General features: G+C 41.7%; 1 long non-coding RNA gene across 2 annotated transcripts in view; it reads left to right on the plus strand.

Moving 5' to 3' along the window:
• Nucleotides 1–11,258, plus strand: part of LOC145552000 (uncharacterized) — a 15,787-nt gene extending 4,529 nt beyond the window's left edge. Inside the window, exons 2-4 of one of the 2 annotated variants that reach the window (XR_014087924.1) lie at nt 484–688; nt 9,081–9,651; nt 9,761–11,258. This is a non-coding gene — a long non-coding RNA (uncharacterized LOC145552000). Of the gene's footprint in view, nt 1–483; nt 689–9,080 lie in introns of both variants that reach the window. The other variant, XR_014087923.1, reaches the window with a different exon arrangement.
• Nucleotides 11,259–21,101: the final 9,843 nt, after the last annotated feature.

Raw genomic sequence — 21,101 nt, forward strand, 5'->3', positions numbered from 1 at the left:
GTAATCACCTGTTTTAAATGTGTCAGAAGTTATGGACTTGTTGTCAAGATGTGTTGAGTTGATGAAGAATTTGTAATTTGTAATTTTATCTACTTTATCTTGAACATTCTTTACAGACAGCAGGCTACAGAGTTGGCAATGAATTTGTCCTTATCATTAAGTGATACATGAAGAGAAAAATAATGAATGAAAACCAGTGGTGGGAAGTAACGAAGTATAAGTACTTCGTTACTGTACTTAAGTACAATTTTCGTGTATCTGTACTTTACTTAAGTAGATTTAATAATGGATACTTTCTACTTTTACTCCACTACATTTTACAGTAAGTATCTGTACTTTCTACTTCACTACATTTCTACAAAAGTGTTGCGTTACTCGTTACATCATTGCTCTTTTTTTCTGTTAAAATGTGAAGTTCTGGGATTAAAGGTGGCGCCGTAAAATCCAAGCAATAACGTGACTTACGTGTCTGTTGTCACCCAGGACCTCCACCTTTACTCGCACACGAAGCTCCAAGACATGCGCAGTGGTTTCCTCAGAGCGGGAGAAGGTGTCTGTCTAATGGTCTGTAATAGCGCTGCATAAATAATAGATTTGGCGACATGTAAAATAAGCAGCGCTTCATTTTCACAGACGGTGGGACTTCATCTAACTTTTAGCGTCACTTCGAAGGAAAGCTTAAAGAAAGGTAAGCTCCGTGGACGTGATGCTAGCAAAGCTAGCTGTACTGACTGAGACACACATGTTGCATCTGCGATGAAAAAAAGTTGTCACTCATGCTCTGAATTATTGTGTGGAGGTTTTGACTGAGGTGTTGCAAATATGGGACAATGCTGTGACCAAAGTCTGCATTGATATGACATTCAGGAACGATCCGATTCTTCTGGACGGATCTTTACTGATTAAATTTATTTAAGCTCTAAGTATTTAATGTCTAGGTGTTTTATGGGAATGTGGATCTTTCAGATCAATTTGAGAAGCAATTTTGATAGGTAAAACTTAATTTTTTGTGTCATGTAGCGCGGGATGCTGGTCTTGACTTGGTCTTGGGTAGGTGGTCTTGACTACAACTCTGCTACATGGCTCCTCGGTTGCCTGTCCTCTCCCACCCACCTTCTTTCCATCCCCTTTCTGTTGGATTTCTTTATAAATAAATCCCACTAGTGGCAAAAAAGTGAAGTTCATGCTGTTAGGACAGGAGACAAGATGTTTCCATCCCTGAAATTATGATGCATAGAATCACATATCTAAGTCTAAACTATGTTACAGAGTAAACACAATAAAAACATGCTTTATCTGTGGCATTGTTAATTAAAATGGCACATTTCTAATGTATTAAAATTAAATATGATGTCTTCACTTAACGATATTTTATTAGGGATTAGGTAATGCATTCAGCAAGTACTTTTACTTTTAATACTTAAGTAATTTTAAAAGCCAGTACTTTTTTACTTTTATGTTAATGTGGCAGTTTTACTTTTACTTGAGTACATTTTTGTCTGTGTATTTGTACTTTTACTTAAGTACATATTTTGAATACTTTCTCCACCACTGATGAAAACACACATTAACACAGAAGTGCCTTGTGTCATTAAGAGAAATCAATCCTGATTTTACTATTTGTGAAGCATTGCCAAATTTAGCCCAGTTGTTTTCCAACCTGAGATGGAAATTTTAATTCCTTCTTTTGTTTTGTCTTGGCTGGATTATTGCAGGGTGCTTTTCAGCTGTTAAATTAAGACCGGCTGTAGTCGGTACAAAATGCTGCTTTGCTTCGGACTAGATCTTAAAAACTTTGTCACATGACTCAATTACTAATGCAACTTCAGTGGCTCCTGGTTGATTATTGAGTGCACTTCGAGGTTAATTGTTTTGACCTGGATAGCTTTACATCGTCAGACACCGGTCTACATCTCTGGACTACTACATCATTACACCTCCATTAGGGCCCTCACGTCCTGTCATCAAAACCTACTGATAGTCGTCCATACAAGATTGAAAACCAAAGGAGAGACAGCCATTCTCTTCTGTGTCTGCAAGACTTTGAAATGTCCTTCCTCTGACTCTAAAATCAGTGGATTCAGTGGCTTCCTTTGAAGGCATGATGAAACATTATAATTTTGTTTGGTTTTTTTAGATTATTTAATATTGTCTTGTGTGTCTTTATTGTCTGATGAAGCTATATCTTTTGTTAAAAACTTTGTGATTTTTATATTGAAAAGTGCTGAATAAATGAAGTTTTACTTACAAAAGTTTTACATGCATCATGTCACCTTTTTGGAACAGTTTTGCACACAGTAAGGGCTCTGAGACTTGCAATAGCGCACCAGCAGCATTTACCGCTGCCAAATTATTGGTTTTATTCTGCAGAGATTCCCCAGAGAGAGAATAATTCTCCACCACAGGATCTCAAATGAGTTTAATTATGTTCTCGACAGAATAGACATGTAAGTGTGTGGGGTGAAGTCAGAAGTTTAAAGACTCTCATCATGGGAATTAAGGTCATATTAATTTGGAGCTTTTCTGATGATTTAATTGTTGTGCTCCTTTTCCAGGGTGAGATTATCATGCAATAAAAAATGCTGGGGTTTTAAAAATACAAATTTTTTGGATAAGTTTAAATTTACTAGCGATTTTCTTAATAAATGGCCAGAATAAACAATTCAAATATAAACATACATCCAGACAAATCCTTTAATAAGTGACCTCAAATTGACCTCTAATGAGCTATCACGATTGAATGCAGATGGTAGTTCTGCTGGTGTTAAACTATCATTTATTTTTATTAGATAGCATACATTAGATTAAGCTTTACTCAGAAAAAGTATCTCTATAACAATTTAAGAAGGATAATTAAAGATTTCCACAAATTGGAAAAGTCTTCTGGAGCCTAAACCACTGCAGATTCCAAGAGCTCTAGTTCAACTAAGTACAAGTAAATCATTATGTTAAGGTTGGTTATGATGTTCAGGCACAACACAGTCACAACCAAGGTCACTCCCCGTTCCTGAACTGGAAAGTGCCATAAATGCAATTTAATTCTTCACTGAAGCCCAGGAGCTCAGATGATGCAAGAAGAAATCATCGTCCAAAATGGACAATTCTAAAATATTTTGCTGCCCACATTAACAATCCAAATTTATTCTGGGGAAACATGGCTGTTAGGAGTAAACTTCAGGAGGTAAGGTTTTCAATACCAAACAGTATTCTAAATGTCCAGTTTGTTGGGAAGTTGGGGGCCTGTGTCACTGTCAGCAGTACTGGTGCATTGCACAGAAAAATGTAAAAAAAAAAAAAAAAAAAAAGAGAAAGCCTACAGTCTTCAAAATCTTTTAACTTTAACCCAAATTCACATCTAGATAATTAGAACTGGGAGTGGATGTTTGAACAGGACAGTGAAAACGGATCATTAATTGAACAAAGCAAACTAACATTAAGCATCTGGAATCGTCTTCCCAAATCAATCAATCAATCAATCAATCAATCAATCAATCAATCAATCAATCAATCAATCAATCAATCAATCAACTACACTTGAGTTTATTCACACAAATGTTATTATTAATTAACCAGCCCATCCGCTCACATTTTTTACAGCAGACGAGTGAAAAGGGAGCAGGAAGAAAAAATTGTCCCAGGAAGCCAAACAATTTTAATGAACTCAACAAATTCTGCCAGAAAGAGTGACCAAAATGGCCAAAAAGGCCAGATATAAGCGAGGAGCTTGCTGGTGGCTGCACAGGCAAGTGGTCAAAGTACAACTTGTTGATCAACAGTTCACCAAATATTAAGGGGTTCCATGTGAGCAGCATGAATCTATTGGCCCCTCTTTAGTCTTGAGAACCGCCTTTATTCTTTGTGAAATAGATTTAACATGATGTTGGAAACATTCCTCAGAGATTTTCTCATTGACATCACACAGCTGCTGCAGATTGTTTTGGTGACACATCTAGGAGACAAATCTCTTGTTTCAGCACATCCCCAAGGTGCTCATAGTTTAAGATCTGTGACCGTGAAGGCCAATGGGATACAATGAATTCAGGTTTAATATGACATATCCATCCATCCATCCATTTTCTTTACTCCCTTGTCCCTTAGTGGGGTCGGGAGGGTTGCTGGTGCCTATCTCCAGCTAACGTTCCGGGCGAGGGGCGGGGTTCACCCTGGACAGGGCAACACAGAGACACAGGACAAACAACCATGCACACACACACTCACACCTAGGGGCAATTTGGAGAGGCCAATTAACCTAACAGTCATGTTTTTGGACTAGTGTGAGAAACAGGAAACCGGAGTATCCGGAGAAAACCCACACATGCACAGGGAGAACATGCAAACTCCATGCAGAAAGACCGGGGCCGGGAATCGAACCCAGAACCTTCTTGCTGCAAGGCAACAGCTCTACAAACTGCGCCACTGTGCAGCCCTTTTTTAATATGAGATATTATTTTAAATTATTTGATGCTTTGTGACATGGTGCATTATCCTGCTGGAAGTAAACGTCAGAATATTGGCAACACTGCAGTCAAACAGGGATGGACATTACTAGACCGTTACTTAGTGCTAAGGGGCCCAAAGTGTGCCAAGAATCCCCCACAACATTAAACCAACACGACCAACCTTATTTGTTGATGCAAGGCAGGAAGGATCTGAGCCATGGTTTCAGGTTTCAAATATAATATTGAACAGACAAGCCTAATAAAGTGCCTGATGAGTGTGTGTGTTACTGAATCCAAAATAACTTTGTGGAGTCTCGGTATTTCATCATATCTTAGTGTGCAACGTCCTTCTAAATGCATGTGTTGTGCATTTTTGGAGAAGCATTGCTGCGATTCAGCAAACCAGCAATTTGATTCAAACCCCTGCTCTGAGCAGCTCATTGGTCTGAGCCAAATGAAATCCAGCCAGGAGCCACAAACACAGTCTTCCTTAGTTTATCCTCCAGCAAGAGACAAGTGACACCATTATTGAAAGAAAAGAGGAAAGCTACAAAGCACTGCAACACGATGGCTTTCTAGTTTCTAGGCTATTACGTAGGTGATGAAGCTATTGATTTTGATAAGTTTGATGAAATTCTTAGGTAAAACGAATTTAGCTTTTACACTTTATGTTTAAAGTAACACAGTAAAGTCATTCAATTAAAAAAAGAAAGTCATAACTCACTCAACAGTACTGATTAAAGTGACACACACACTCTTGTTTTTCCATGCTTAAGTTGGTCCTTTGTAAACTTTTGCTTAGATTCTCTCATTTCATGGCAACATTTGCTAATATTTTCTCTATTTCATGTTTAAAAGTCAGTGAAGCAGTTCGGTACAAAAAAAGTTTTTAAGGGGAATCAACTCATGCTTTACCAAAAAAAAAAGCCTATTTTCCTGCAGCTGCTGAAATCCTTGTGTGAGGATGAATGCACATTTTCTGTATTGTGCACAAAAGCTCACATAGTGAAGTTCCCAGTGTTTAGTGTGAGCAAGGCAATGTGGCATTCAGAGGGCCATCTGGCTGTATTATTTTACATATTCTTTCACCACAAAAAAAACCCCCCAAAAACAACGTGGCGTTCTTGTGTTTCATCTGGTGCTCTAGCAATCTTTTCTAACGAGAGCACAGCAAGAGGGTATAGTTCCTCTTTCACAGAGTTATTTCCCAGAGCTGTGCAGAAACTGTGAGTGTTTATCAACTACCAATGGGCGTCAAGTGCAAGAAAGCCAAGCGAGACAGAGAGACGAGAACATTGTACAACTGATTCTCAGTGAAGTAAAAAGCAGCGGTAAAAAGTGATCTTTAAACTCGGATTCAAAGCGGAGTTTATCTATCGGCGGAGCTGGAGCATTGTGATGATTCAAGAGCGCTTTTGTACGTTCCCAAATCCTCGCACCAACCCCCGGTGTGCAGTGTCCAAACAACACACTGTCTGGCACTGACATAATGTTCTCAGGCAAGAACAGCGATTTGATTGGCCTCTTCACTTCTGTTTGCAGTGGAAAAGATCCTCTGTGTGAGCACAGGGCAGTCTGACCACTGTAACAATCAGGCTGCTTGGACTGCTGTGTCAAAGCTCTGGTGGCAGAACAAAAAGAAGATCCCCTCCTCCAACAGGGGGAATTGCTATAAAAGCCACAAACATAAATGAGTTTAAATGAGGTTTTCTTCTCTTGGCAGAAGGTTGTGGTGATCAGTGGAAAATACTGAGCTCTGTGAGGCTGATAAAGTTTGAGTAAAGAAAGACGCTGTTGCCAAACTTTAAAGAGGTACTATGCAGTTGTTGTTTGTGAGTGCAAAACCCCTTGCAGTGTGCAAGGAAGTGAAACTCAGACGGAAAGTTTGCTTTAAAAAAGCAAAGCTTTTAGAAAAACTAAGGAACATGATTCAGTTTAAATTCACGTCTTTACATTGCACATTCCTGAGAGCTGTAACGCAAAATCATCGTTAAAATAACACAAATTATGTCGAATGCATCAAGAAACCACACACGTTAGTAGATTTGTACATTAATGACATCTTTATTAGTATACTTTAACAAATTTTCTGCTTAGTGTCATTTGTTGTAAGCAATATATATATACTTTTTACAGCATGTTTCATCTGAAATTACAAAATATATTTCAAAAAATGTCATCTAAGGCTGAATTTTGAACAAAGCGAGAACCAAAAACAAATCACTGGAGCAAAATGTAGGTTTATCAGGAAAAAAGAACATAGCAAACACTCAGTTACATCCACTAACCTGTCAACCTCAGAATGGGTTTTTCAAGTCAATAAAAATATGTGGTTGTGTTACAAAAGAAGGCTGCATACCTAATGGTTGAATTATAAAAAAAATATACCATCCAAAAAATAGAGCATACCTATGTGGGTAAAGAAAAACATGGACTTTTAAGGGAAGTGTACATAGATTTTACTTTTATTTCCCAAATTCAAATGTTATAATCTCAAACATGGACTTAACAGCTTCAGCACAGAGCTTGAAGGTTGGATTTCAATTTTACTGGAGTGTCAAACCTTGAATTGAGGAATGACGTCAACCAACTGAACTGTATTTGAGTTGCAAACCACAAACTGGTGAAATTTCCTCATAGTTTAACTCAGAGTCAATAACATTATTCTGTGCTCCATTTCATGCATCCAAGCAGGTAAAACAGGTACGGACCTGTTTTACCAATCAGGGATTGGGGACTGTGCGTGCGCCCAATGGTTTCTGTATTCACTCAGGCCATCTTTGCCCGATTTTAAAATTTGATTCATCTGACACATTTAGTGTGAGAAACAAAAACAGAAGAAATAAAGTTTTTTTTTTTTTGTTTTTTTTTTACAGCACTATAGTTTAGCGCAGGAGCTCCCTCAAATAAATGGCAACACATTCAAAATAATAAAACAAGCGCCATGTTTAAAATCTTAATCTTGCTAATGCAGAGTGTATATCTAAATCCATAAAGATATGTGGATGGTTTTACTGTTAAGGGACCAAAGTTTCAGACAAATTACAACTTTGACCCAGTGTTCTACAGTTAAGCATCTCCTTGCCGCCTTGGTTGCTTTAAATTAAAATGTAACTGCTCATAAACCCGATAATTTATTAACTTAAACAATTTGTCACCATTTCCTTTAAGCCACTGTTGCCGTTAAAAAGGCACTTGTCAAAAATCTCTGAAAGCAAAACTGACTTATCATAGCAGAAGAAGTAATAAAGCACTTAAAAGTGTTTTAGTGCAGTTCAGTTATAAAGTTAGTACTTCTGGTAATGTCACATTTTCTTATCAAATATCAGTTTCTTTGGAATTAAGACACTGTGAGTCAGGAACTCGCTGACACACACACACGCACATGCACACACCCACGCACACACACACACACACACACACACACACACACACACACACAAAGTTGTTTGACGACAGCAGAGTAAGATACCAGAGACAGGGTATGAAAATACACAGTTTCTCTTTTGTGTTGCACCTCCTCAATCTTACTCATAGTTAATAAGACACTAGAGATCAGCGGTTGGGCCTCATGACTAATGATGACAAAACAAGATCACATTTTCACCAGTAGAGAAAATAAGATTAGTCATACAAAAGACACGCAGGTGCTAAAGTCTAAACATGTAAGTTTAATACACGTGATTAAACACAGAGCTTACACCCGCCCACCTTACAGCCTCCCACATGTTTGTGTTTCACTGAAGTGCAAGTGAAAGATTGTTCCTTGTTCCTTTGACCAGGAAGCGAAAGGAACACCAGATTGTGAACGCAGTAATCTCTGATGAATCCGTCAGGTGTAGCCGAAACAAGAAAACAAGTTCAAACTACATGTAATTGTAGCAAAGTGAGGCCTGTCTGCCTGCCTGCCTGCCGCTCAGCAGGATTTACTGGTTACAGTGTTACTGGGTTGCTATAAAGATTCAACTGTCATGAGATCCCCATCAGATGGCAAAAATGCACGTGGGCAGAGGGTGAGAATGGACAAACACTGTCGTGTCTCAGGCATGAACCAAATTACTTTTCTGTTCTCAACCTCCATATTGTGTCATCCAAAAAAGCCTAGCTTGCTAAACCAGGGCCAGCCCCCTAATATTTAATTTTTTTCCTTTGTTTTGACTGGAAGTAATATTAACCTTTTGGTGTGGTTCACCCAAAGTTCTGACTTGAATCTGAAGAGAATCATGAAGCGATCAAAAGATGAGGGTGCTGGCAAGGAGTCCGTTGAGCCTCGGGGTTTTGGAGATAATAACAATTTTAAATCTAATTCTGCCAGGGATGGAAAGGATTTTTGGCTTGACTGTAGCTGACTGAAGTATAAAAAGTCCCCTAATCATCTTTTGAAGAAAAAAAAAAAAGTCTTTTTTTTTTTAATTCAGTACAAGATCCTTAGCAAGTGAAGCTGTAAACTGACAAACTGCTGATTTGGCAATGCTTAGTAGTTTTTCTGAACTTCCTTGTTATTTATCTTGTACTCTTGTTTACACACAATGCTTGATAGTGGCTAGGTCACAGTTCCTTAAGTAGTGTCGGTAGTCTGTGTGATAAACTGCAACCTTTTTTCTTTTTTTTTTGCCATCTGTCTTATTTTCTGTTTTTCAGTACAGAAGAGGGAGATGAGCCTGATCTGTGCTGGGAGATGTTTGGCCTAAACGTTGAATTCGGTTGTCTCCCCTCTGCCTTCAGGCTCTCGACATTCAGCCACATAACAGAAGCTGCTTTTTTTCACCACTATGTTAATCCTGCCTGCATCCCCCGCCACGCTGCCGCCGCCACAAAGAACAGAGCGCTGCCCATCATCGCTGACAGACCCTGTTGTACTTCCCTGCATAACTTCAAAAAATAAGACACTTATTTTGCTCATGTGACGCAAACGTGACGACCCTTATGTATGCAACTGAGCTGAGTTCACAATAACTGCGTCAGTCAGCTGACCCCGGGCTGATGCTGAGCCACGATGACTTGGTACTGCCATCATTGTTGATCCTCACCACCACCACAGCGTGGGGGCTTTGTCTCTTCCACACAATGCAACTCAAAAGAGCAAAGTGAAGGCGACACAGTTTTGTTTTTGTTTTTTTTGCTTTCATTTGCTCAGTGGCAGCAGCTCTGTTCAAACTGCATGGATCACTCCAGTGTGTGGATGTCGGGGGGCTGGGGCACAAGGCATCCGGTGAGGGAACCTGATTCTGAAACACAGAATTCAGTCTGCAGAGTCTGCATCATCTTGCACTTTTTATGCTGTAGGGATGACTAACTTTTCTTTTTCTTTTTTTTTTCAGAGCCATTCAGTGGAAGGTGTAAATGACATGTAGCCCACTGGGAATAACCATTGATGAAAAAACGAAAGCCATTACACACTGAAAAAGAACCTCATCAGAGCATCTATATAAAGGTGAAACAAGCAACACATGAGGAGCTGAGGATGACTTTATCACTTCCACACATGTGGAAGATAAAATATTACAAAGCAGAAGGCACGAAATATGTTATGTTAATAATATATCATAATCAAAAGTATCAATGGCCAAAAGTGTCACATTGTGATAACTACTTTATTAAATCATTTATTTTTTATATGTTCAAATTTAAATGTAAATAGCTTTAATAAATGAAAAATTAAATGCATTTTGCGTGATTTAAAAGTCTCAGTAATTAAGTATAAATATAAAAATCAACATGTCAAATTAATTCATTAAACGTGTATCATTTTATCTGTTACAATTCATAAATAATTTGTTCAGAATTTAATTATTGGACCCCAGGAATTGATTGGACAATCTGCACAACAGTTTAGCTTCAGAGCAATTGCAATGATAAGAACAGTGGTAATAATCCTGATTACGATGTTTGAGCTGACAGATCCATGATGTGCTTCAGCAAATAACCGCAAATTTAATAAACCGTGACATAATCATGTAAGCTATTTGTAAATTGATGTATTACATATTTAAACAATTAGCTATGCATCTGTTCTTATAAAATGTAATAATTGATTTGCTTTTTGACTGTGGAATATATGTGAAATGAAACACATTTCGAAGGGCTAGAAGGCTGCTCTGTTTTGTTTTGTTTTGTTATTGTGGTTGTTTCTAAGGAAGTTGTTTGATTTTGCTCTTGCTTTGTTAGAATATGCAAAAACATGTCCACCGCATTACGTGCAACTTATGAGGAGATGTGACTGGGAAAAAAAGGAACTCAACAAAAAATGTTCTTGTGAATTAAAAATGTGCTTTTTAGCATTTATACTCTTTCCGCAGCATCGGAACACCAAACAGTGCATCTACATACAGAAAAGAATAAGAATATCCTTTATTGTACTGCATCAAGTAGGTCTTTCAAGGAATTTGACCCTTTCTTCCTTGCATTATTGTTTTAGTTATATAGCCACCGTCGGTTTTGTGTTTCTGACCATTAACTGCTTATCCAACAACATCTCAGTCCGAATTACCCTAATTGATTAGCTTATGGTAGCAACTGATAGTTTGAGATTCTCCTTCAGGATGTACTTATAAATTCATAGCTCTCTATATTAAAGCATTTCTAAAATGTTGTCTTAGTTTTGATCTCACACACAACAGGACAGTTTTCAAAAAAAATCCAGTTTTGTCTCTTTCGTCCAAAGAATATCTCCAGGAAAGTCTTGATTGTTGAATTGAGAACACCGACCTTAGCTGAGGCAAATTATGTATTTACTGGTAAGTCATTTACTGGTCCCAAGGTTTGGCAGAAACCAGGCAAAGGTAAGGCTTGTGAATCTGAACTCAGCAGTCCAAATTTTGATTTTCTTTTAACTTTGGTTATTTTTTGTCTGGCGTTACAATCCGCATTATAATCTAAAAACATTTAAGTTTCTTAAAAAAAAAAAAAAAAAAGATCCAAGGCAAAAGACATATCTGAAAAGTGTAAACACTGCATTGTCCCACTCCTGAACCGTTGTCTTTGTTGAAGCTCCATTATGACGTTTGCATTTTACAACTTTTCGCCGTGCACCTTTAAGACGCATGACAGGCTCGCAGTTTAAAAATGTGGGAGAAAAGGCTGTCCTTTCGGCGCCCCCTTTAAATACTCTACGGTGCAAAGAAAGTTCAAACGAAAAACAGGCAGGCTGAATTTCAAAACAAACGATTTCCACAGAGGTGTTCTTACATCACATGGCTGTTTTCATGGCTCCGACCAGTGTGTGCACTGGTGTCACTGGGTTCATAAGTGGGCGAGGCTCCACGCACACAACCCCCGCAGCTCGACGCATGAACCCGCTTGACCGCGGAGATGCTTCGGGTGCGTGAGTGGGGGGAGGCCAGAGTGGCTCCCTGGAAAAAAAAAAAAAAAAAGAAAGAAAGAAAACTCGTCAATCCATCGCTCCTGCCTCGCCACAGTGACACCGATTATAGGGGACTGTTTATCCTCAAGTGACCCCGGCGCTGTATAGAGAACATCCCGTTCCTTAGATATTAATAGTTCCCCTTGCGTCACCAAACTGTGGCGGTCCGCTCTGCTAGGCACGCAACGGAGCCGTAAAGTGTGCCAACAACATGCCCCGCTCCAAAACAAACAGGTAGTCATCATTCTCCACCAGCTGTCTGCGGGTGTGGACAACCAGCGTGATTACCGCTTTTAAACTGTTGCACACGGTGTTATTAAGGAGTCTGTCCATGACAACAAGTCAATCAGGGAGCGCACTAAAGTTTTAATAGAGAACTGCTCGGATTTGCGCACAGCAGCAACGCCATGATTTTTGGCTTCCCTGAAATCATCCATCCTGCACTTTTAGTCTGTGGCTTTTGGACAGCGTTGGGGATCTGAAAAGCTATATAGCCTGCAATGCACAATAAGCCATATGTTAAACCAGTCCCTGCACCCACCTCCCCCTCCAAAAAAAAAAAAAAAAAAAAAAAAAAGCTGAAGCAGGAGCCGAATGCAACGAGCCCGCTGCCTGCCTGGCCCGCATCGCTCCAGCCCCAGCCAGGAAGGGGAGGGGAGGGAAAGGTGGGAGGAGAGTTTCTGTTGCTATGTTCTCTGGGAGTCTCCCGTCTGCAGGATGCATGCCCAGCCTGACTTTCTGGGCTGACATGGCAAGTTGAATGTAGGTCACCAGCAGTGTGAAGCCACTGCAGCGACTTTCTTTTTTGATTTAATGCGGGAAATCTTCAGTTAGTTTACAGGCATGTAAACAAAAAGCTCACAGACTGAGACTGTGTCTCGGCCACAATGATCCATCTGTGCATATCTTCCAGACCTAATGTGGCTGCATGGTTTTTAGAGCAACAGTTGTCTTTGTTCTTGTAGTATTCTTTTCCCATCAGATTAGTACCAAGTAAAACGTCCCAAAGAAAACACTAAAGCTATGTGAAAATTGGGGGGTAATATTTCGTCATGTAAGATGTTACATAGGCTTTCTTCGACACAAGATAGCCATTGTTAGAACACTTTTCCCCTCAGATTTTAATGATTGTTAATAATCTTTCTCTATGGTCTCACCTTATAAAGCTACATATAGGCACTATCCTGGAATATCATTTTAATAGAGCAAAACAGCCATCTCCTTTGTATGGTAAGCCTTAAATGCCAGAATAGGACAGATGAACAAAATAAATGATAAAGAAAAAACAAGTATCTTTAGGCTCATCTTGTGAATAAAAATAAATTTGCTGAGGCTGTTCTCAACCAAAAGCATCACTATGCTTTGATATCTCTTGGATGCTATGCTTTGCTCTTTCTCTCAGATACATTTGGTCTCTGTCAAAATATGTATTTGTGATTTGGCAGAGGGCAAATCTGCCAAAACTGCACTGCTTACATTTTTTTTTTTTTGTGTAATGTAACTTAATTGTAATAGCTTGAGATACACCTATAATGCAATACATTTACAGTACCCAAATGTTAAATTCCCACACTAGATTTAAGTATGTTCTGGTTGCAGGGTAAAAACAAAAATCTATGGGAATTACAATTTGCTGCTATGCTTATTATTGTTATCAATAAAAGCCAATAAAATCTAATTTTCTTTCATTGTGTGAGCTCAAACATCTTCATAAATAGAAGTTGTATGACACTATCAGCTGCCACTGATTTAAAGGATACAGACCATTGCAGATTCTAATAAATAGTTTGCACGTGCAAACTTTCAGAATCTTTTGTGAGTGGTGCAGCCATATCGGGCATAAAACTAACGGCTGTGAAAACTAGTTTGCGGGTCTTGCAGTGACTGAACACATTCCAGAGAGCATGCAGCCTACATAGGATTCATTTATTTTTAGTCATAATTTGTTTTATTCATTTCACACACCTACATTTCCATAAAGATCCATTGGTCCAAATCCATATTTAACACGAGACACTGAATCGACAATAAATGACTGCAGACAGTTTGGTTTGGCTCATTGTGCTGGGCATTTCGCCTCAGCTCAGTTCGGTTCTTCACTGGTTCGTCTGCTGCCACTGCCTCAACAGATTACCCCTGTGGTATTTGCTTAGGCTCACCAATACCATCTGTGTTTCAGATCATGCAAGGCAGTTCTAATTACAGTCACTGCCAGGAGCCCACAGATAATGACGACGCTGCTATGATCAGCAGGATTAGATAGGTGCCCGTCGACTTGCACCTATCTAATCAGACTCGGGTCTGTGTGACCTGCAGCCGAACAATCAACGGAAAGCCTCTGCTGTCTGCAGCTTTCTTCAACAGGTGTTTGTTTTGCCCAGTTACCCAGTGAAGACAAGTTTCATAACAGTCGCATAAATGGAATAATGAAGTCGTTTTATGACAGTGCCAGTCTGAAGTTTGCATATGGTTTCAATTAAAGCATTTCAACAATTTACTTTCCAGGGTGAAATAGCATTACAACTTAAAGCATAAATGCAAATTATATAGACTTGCTATGCATTTAAGTTCTGCATTTTTATTCTCCTGCCCAATTTAGATTTAATATTATTTGCATTCAACAAAGACGTTTGTTTCTGGTAGAAAAAGAAACAGAAATGTCTCAAACAATGGTAATACTATGTATTACCATTGTAATACATAGTTTACGGTAATACATTGTTTATGGTAATACATAAACAATGGTTTATGTATTACCATAAACCATTGTTTATTACCATAAACTGGTTTATGGTTTATTACCAGTTTTGTCAAAACTGAGTTTTGTCAGTTTTGACAAAAGTCTTTTGTTTGTTATTAACTTCCATTACATTTTTTTATTTAAAAAATTTGTATGTCAAAAAATATAAATAATTTCATCAGTAATCACATTCATATCAGTCCATATCTTGTTACAGATTATTAGCTGGAATTAGGTATTGACATTGACTAGGCCATGTATTTATTTTAATCAAAACCGTTCCAGTGTAGCTCTGGCTGCATGTTTGGTCATTGTCCTGCTGGAATTTGAGTTGATCTCAACTATTTACCTTTATCACATTTTCTTCCATGGTTTGTTCCTCCACTTGTCATGATCCGTGTTTCTATGTGTTTATTTTCTAGTTTCTGTGTGATTCTGTTCCCTGTTAGTCCTGTCTCTGCGTCTTTCCCCGTTGATTGTCTCCCAGGTGTGTCTCGTTCCCGTGATTACCCCGTGTGTATTTAGTCTCCCCTGTTGTCTGTGTTCTTCGTCGGGTCCTTGTCTACTGACTGTCAACTGAATGTCAATTGATGTCACCTGTCTCCGTGTTGCCAGTCTCCTCGTGCTGTTTTCCCCGTTGTTCCTTGTTAGTTTTTGTCATTAAATTCATCATTTTCGCTACATCCTGGTTCCTGCCTGCGTCTCTACTCACCACAAACCATCGCCTCATGACAGAAGGACCCGACCACTAAGGGTGAGGAGCGCAGCCTACTCCGCCATGGACCCAGCAGACCGTCGTTCCCTGTTAAGGGAAATCAGGAAGTATGACGTCGAAATGGCAAATCCGAGTTCCCTGTTCAGCCGTCTCAACGCCACCACACGTATGGCGGTCCACCTGGACGGATGGATCCCATTTCTTCCTCTGCTGGGCTTGGAGGACTTCTACAAAGAGGTAGAGCAGGAACGGCGGGCAGTGGTGGCGGCGCTGGCTGCGAGACCTAAGCCAGCTCCGTCTCTTCCCACAGCCTGCCCGTCTCCAGCCGCCACAGCCTGGTCACCCTGTCCTGCGCCCGCTGCCGGCGTGCAGCTCCCCGAGCTTCCTAGCGTCCCTCCAGAGTCCCCTAGCGTCCCTCCAGAGTCCCCTAGCGTCCCTCCAGAGTCCCCTAGCGTCCCTCCAGAGTCCCCTAGCGTCCCTCCAGAGTCCCCTAGCGTCCCTCCAGAGTCCCCTAGCGTCCCTCCAGAGTCCCCTAGCGTCCCTCCAGAGTCCCCTAGCGTCCCTCCAGAGTCCCCTAGCGTCCCTCCAGAGTCCCCTAGCGTCCCTCCAGAGTCCCCTAGCGTCCCTCCAGAGTCCCTAGCGTCCCTCCTAGCGTCCCTCCAGAGTCCCCTAGCGTCCCTCCAGAGTCCCCTAGCGTCCCTCCAGAGTCCCCTAGCGTCCCTCCAGAGTCCCCTAGCGTCCCTCCAGAGTCCCCTAGCGTCCCTCCAGAGTCCCCTAGCGTCCCTCCAGAGTCCCCTAGCGTCCCTCCAGAGTCCCCTAGCGTCCTCCCAGAGTCCCCTAGCGTCCTCCCAGAGTCCCCTAGCGTCCTCCCGCCTGAGCCCCCAGCGCCCGCAGCAGCCGGCGCTCCGCCAGAGCTCCCAGCGCCCGCAGCAGCCGGCGCTCCGCCAGAGCTCTCCGAGTCCGCTGCCGGTGCGCAGCTCCCCGGTGATACTCCCGAGACTCCAGCCGGCCGTCCTGCCGGTTCCCCGGCCTCCGCTCCGCCCGAGCCCACGGCCTCTGCTCCGCCCGAGCCCACGGCCTCTGCTCCGCCCGAGCCCACGGCCTCTGCTCCGCCCGAGCCCACGGCCTCTGCTCCGCCCAAGCTCCCAGCTCCAGAGCTCCCCGAGTCCGCTGCCGGTGAGCAGCTCCCTGGTGCTCCTCCCGAGACTCCGGCCGGCCGCCCTGCCGGTTCCCCGGCCTCTGCTCCGCCCGAGCCCCAGTCTCCAGCGCCTGCAGCAGCCGGCGTTCCGACCGGCACACCGCGGCACAAGCTCCGCCTCCAGCGTCGCCGCCCACCGCGGCTCAAGCTCCGCCTCCAGCGTCGCCGCCCACCGCGGCTCAAGCTCCGCCTCCAGCGTCGCCGCCCACCGCGGCTCAAGCTCCGCCTCCAGCGTCGCCGCCCACCGCGGCTCAAGCTCCGCCTCCTGCGTCGCCGCCCACCGCGGCTCAAGCTCCGCCTCCTGCGTCGCCGCCCGCCGGACCGCCCACGAGAGGTCTACCTCCTGTGCCGTGGTCGGCCCCCGGAGGGTTTTGGTGTTAGTTTCGTTTTGGATTTGTTTTTTGTTTTCTGGACTCTGGCCCTCCTGCCGTCGCCCCTCCGCCCACCCTGTTGGGTTGTTTTTTGTTTTTTGGACCTTTTGTTGGGCGCCTGGTAGTCGCCCCTTGAGGAGGGGGTACTGTCATGATCCGTGTTTCTATGTGTTTATTTTCTAGTTTCTGTGTGATTCTGTTCCCTGTTAGTCCTGTCTCTGCGTCTTTCCCCGTTGATTGTCTCCCAGGTGTGTCTCGTTCCCGTGATTACCCCGTGTGTATTTAGTCTCCCCTGTTGTCTGTGTTCTTCGTCGGGTCCTTGTCTACTGACTGTCAACTGAATGTCAATTGATGTCACCTGTCTCCGTGTTGCCAGTCTCCTCGTGCTGTTTTCCCCGTTGTTCCTTGTTAGTTTTTGTCATTAAATTCATCATTTTCGCTACATCCTGGTTCCTGCCTGCGTCTCTACTCACCACAAACCATCGCCTCATGACACCACTCATCTTTCCAGCAACTCTGATTAGATTTCCTGTCCTTGCTGAAAAAAAGCGTCCGCATCATAGAACGTAGTGGTGGCAGCAAATGTGGTGAGGACGATGTTACTAAAATTACGTTACAATAAGGTGTAAAATAAGGCTGCCGGTGGTAGTAGTGCATTACATAAATGAGTGACAAAATGAAGGAGACCAACTATTCCCAACTTCATCAACTCCACCACATATAATTAATTAGATGGGTTTAACTTTGGGCAAAGCTAGATGTTCCAGCAGAATATGGATCCCAGAACACAGGAAACTAGTTTTGGAAAGGATGAATGGATTAGGTTATGAGATAACTCTGTCCTCAAACCTATTGTTTAAAGTAAAGCCAAATGCTTAAAACGGTGTTTCTGGAACAAAGTCATCTAATCCAAGTGAATTCTACCAATTCTGTATCTCTATCTGAAACTTGAAGTTGTAAATCTAGAATTCCCTTCAAAAATATCTTCAGATATTCAACCTTGCCAAAAAAATTTGAGTTTGAATTTGCTGAAATCAGTTGAAAATTAGCCTAGAGTCTATCCAGTACATTCTGACAATAATGTGATCCAACTCCAGATGTTTTTCATTCTGTATGTTCACATGTGTTCATCACCAGAGTCCACATCCACTGCTGTGCCATAAAAACGGACCAATCAAAATGTCTGTACTTCTTTGAATCCCGGAATTCAGCATGAGTTGAAGTCGGAACAAAATACTCAGAGCTCATGGTTGTCTCACGCCACACACGGATGTTTATGTGTGATCCGGTAACAGAAACATTTTGGTGGACTACACAGAGCCGCCACAGCATTAATAGCAGCTGGAGCAGTGAAAACGTCGACTGTTTTTGGGGTTCATAATGCTCAGTGATCCTTTTCACACCAGCTCTTAAGCTGATGGGAAAATCAAACGAGCACAGCGCCAATTATTGATTTTTACTTGTTTCGTGGTGTTCTGACATTTATTTGCATCTGCTATACTGTGGTCACGCTCTGACGTAAAGACAATTTTACCATGTGGCTTCAGTTCCTGGTGCAGAAGTGATGATCAGCAGTTTTGGGCTTTTTGTTGGTCTAGCTGTCTGCTCCCATCCTCAATCTCCGAGTGTTACTGCAGACCAGATCAGATTATTCATCTTTTTTTCTTTTTTCCTGTAAATCTCTGTGGTTCCATTAGAAGGTCAGGAAAAGTGTTTCGGAAATAAGGCTTTTAAGTTCAAATCCCACTTTGGGGTGTTTGGATGTTGGCCTGTGACCTGATTCTAGAAGTTTACGCAGCTGAGCTCAGGATTGAGGCAACTGTTCTGCTTCACTGCTCTCTGGGAAAGTACAGACTCAGTTCTCACAAACATGTAGACTTATGAAACCCTTATGATCAAAGGAAGGAGCTACTTTTCATTTCTGTTAGGGGCAGATTGCGAAATGAAGACAGCAGTTGGGGGAACTTCCTCCAGCTTGTTTTATGGCCCCAGTACAATATATGGATTCCCTGTTTAACCTTTGTGTGGGCCTCCATTCGGTCGATGCTGGAAATTCCTTACGCCAGCGGAAAAAAAATGGAATAGAGTTAAGTATGTTGGCTGGATGATAAAGTATGAGATTCATAGAACCCATTTCTCCAGGGAAAAAGGCTTTCCAGGAATATCCTTGCTATAGCGGTGCGTAATGAGCCAGACTGTGAACACAAGCAGACAGAGCAGTCTGCAGAAGCCTGTGTGTTCATCTGGGAAACTGTCAGCCACATGGAGGCCTAGCGTCTATCACACCTCCTCCTTCCTACTTCCGTAAAATCCTGTTTGTGCTGACATGAGAGTACAGATCAACCACCACCAAATGAATGACTGCATTAGATTTTAGTCTCCCTGAACATGTTACTGAGCAATCGAATTCCAATCTCCTCTGCACGGCAGATTAAAAGAACTTTTTGTTACTTTTAACGAACAGCCATTAATTCAATGAAAAGTGTGAAATGAGAAACATACACAGGTTTTCCACTATAAAGGACTTTTTGGCACGCGAATGAACTTTACCGCTTTTAAAATTACATTTAGTACAACTTAGTTTATTTATTTAAAGGTTTCCTTGATTTCTTAGTAACAGCCACAAATTATACCTAATGCTTTTATATGTGGATGCACTTTGGCAGTGTGGTCAGCACTGCTGTCTTGCAGCAAGAAGATCCTGGGTTTAAATACCAGTCTGAGCTGTTTCTGCATGGAGTTTGCGTCTTCTCCCTATGCATGTGTGGGTTCTCTCTGGGTTCGCCCCACAATCCAAAAACAGAAGTGTTTGGTAAACTAGTTACTTGAAAATGCCCTTAGGCATGAGTGTGTGAGCGTGGTTGTTTATCATGTGTTTCGTGGTTTTACCCTGTGATGAACTAGCAATCTGTCTAGTGCGTACTCTACCTTACAGGTATACACAACGGATGGATGAATTTTCATGCATCTCAAAGAAGGAAAAGCAAATGTAATGTAAAACTTTTTTTATTTTTTGGAATTATTATTTAAGGAATAAGTCTGAAATGTAGACTGTAAAGCAGTTAAATTAGGTAAAGTTATTACCCTCAGCATGGATGGATTTGTGATGAGTGTTTTATTATTCCTTTTAAACTTTTATTGTACAATGAAAATCTAAAACACGATAAGTTGCAGTTATCTTGGGGAGGGGAAGGAACAGAAGCACTCACTCATTACGCATTGCACATGTAAAAGATAATTCAACAAAATTCTAAGGATATGTAAAGTTACCCTCTAATTTGGTTTTATTTTGGGTTCTGGGCACACGGCTTTTATCTTATTATGCTATATAGGTTATAATTACATGAGAAGACCTGAATACTTTCTGGGAACTCATGAAGAGCACATGTAGGGAACATGTCAGTACATGACCCAAATCTCTAAGCATCACTTCCTTCACTGAAGTTCCCGCCTTCATCAGTTAAGACAGGAAAAAAAATGTCAATAGTCTTAAAGGTCATCATCTATGTGATGCATTATTTTCCTCTGAATGCTTTGTGTACCTTATCTATATTTCCAACATTGTGGACTGTATTATCAGATGAGCGTGTTTTCCTCCTGGGCAGCACGAGGGGACTGAACTCACCTGAAGCACCAAAGTCTCCGAAGAGGGTGTTGTCTGTTTCCTTAGCAACCAGGACAAACATTGGCTGATCACCAGGTCAGAAACAAACAACTTTTGCTGATTTGTTCCTGCAGGTCAGTGTTGATCACCTTGATAAAAGCCAGAGTGCCCACATATCTTTGTTTGGTGTGGTGAGCCCTCCACCTCCCCAAAAACAGGTTTCTGTGGTACTGCTCTGTGCACTTCAATATTTGGGTTTCCTTGCTCGAGGCTGTACCAATAGACTCTTCACCAAAACAAAGAACAACTTCTACAACAAGGATCATCTCCCCTTCCTGAAACGAGTAATATTCCCTGTTGGAATCACATGTGGAAGCAGTTTCAGAAAAAACCTTTCCAGCTGCTGGCCTTATGCCATCTGGTTTAAATGATGAGATGAGTCAAGCCCGTATTTACAAATCGTCAAATTAAACACAAGAAGGTAAACTGAGCCTCGCATTACAGGGAGCAAGCAGGGACACCGTTGTAAACGTCAAATGTGTAGATCCAGACCCAATTTTTCTGCGTGAGCATGCAAATTTCTTTTTTACGTGTTCAACCTTTGAAACAGTACAACTTTTGAGACAGCTGATCATAACAAGCAGGGGCCAGCACTGTGAACAAACTCACTC

Source organism: Poecilia reticulata, chromosome 6 (assembly GCF_904066995.2).
Source record: "Poecilia reticulata chromosome 6, P_reticulata-male-v2, whole genome shotgun sequence".
Classification (NCBI taxonomy): Eukaryota; Metazoa; Chordata; class Actinopteri; order Cyprinodontiformes; family Poeciliidae; genus Poecilia; species Poecilia reticulata.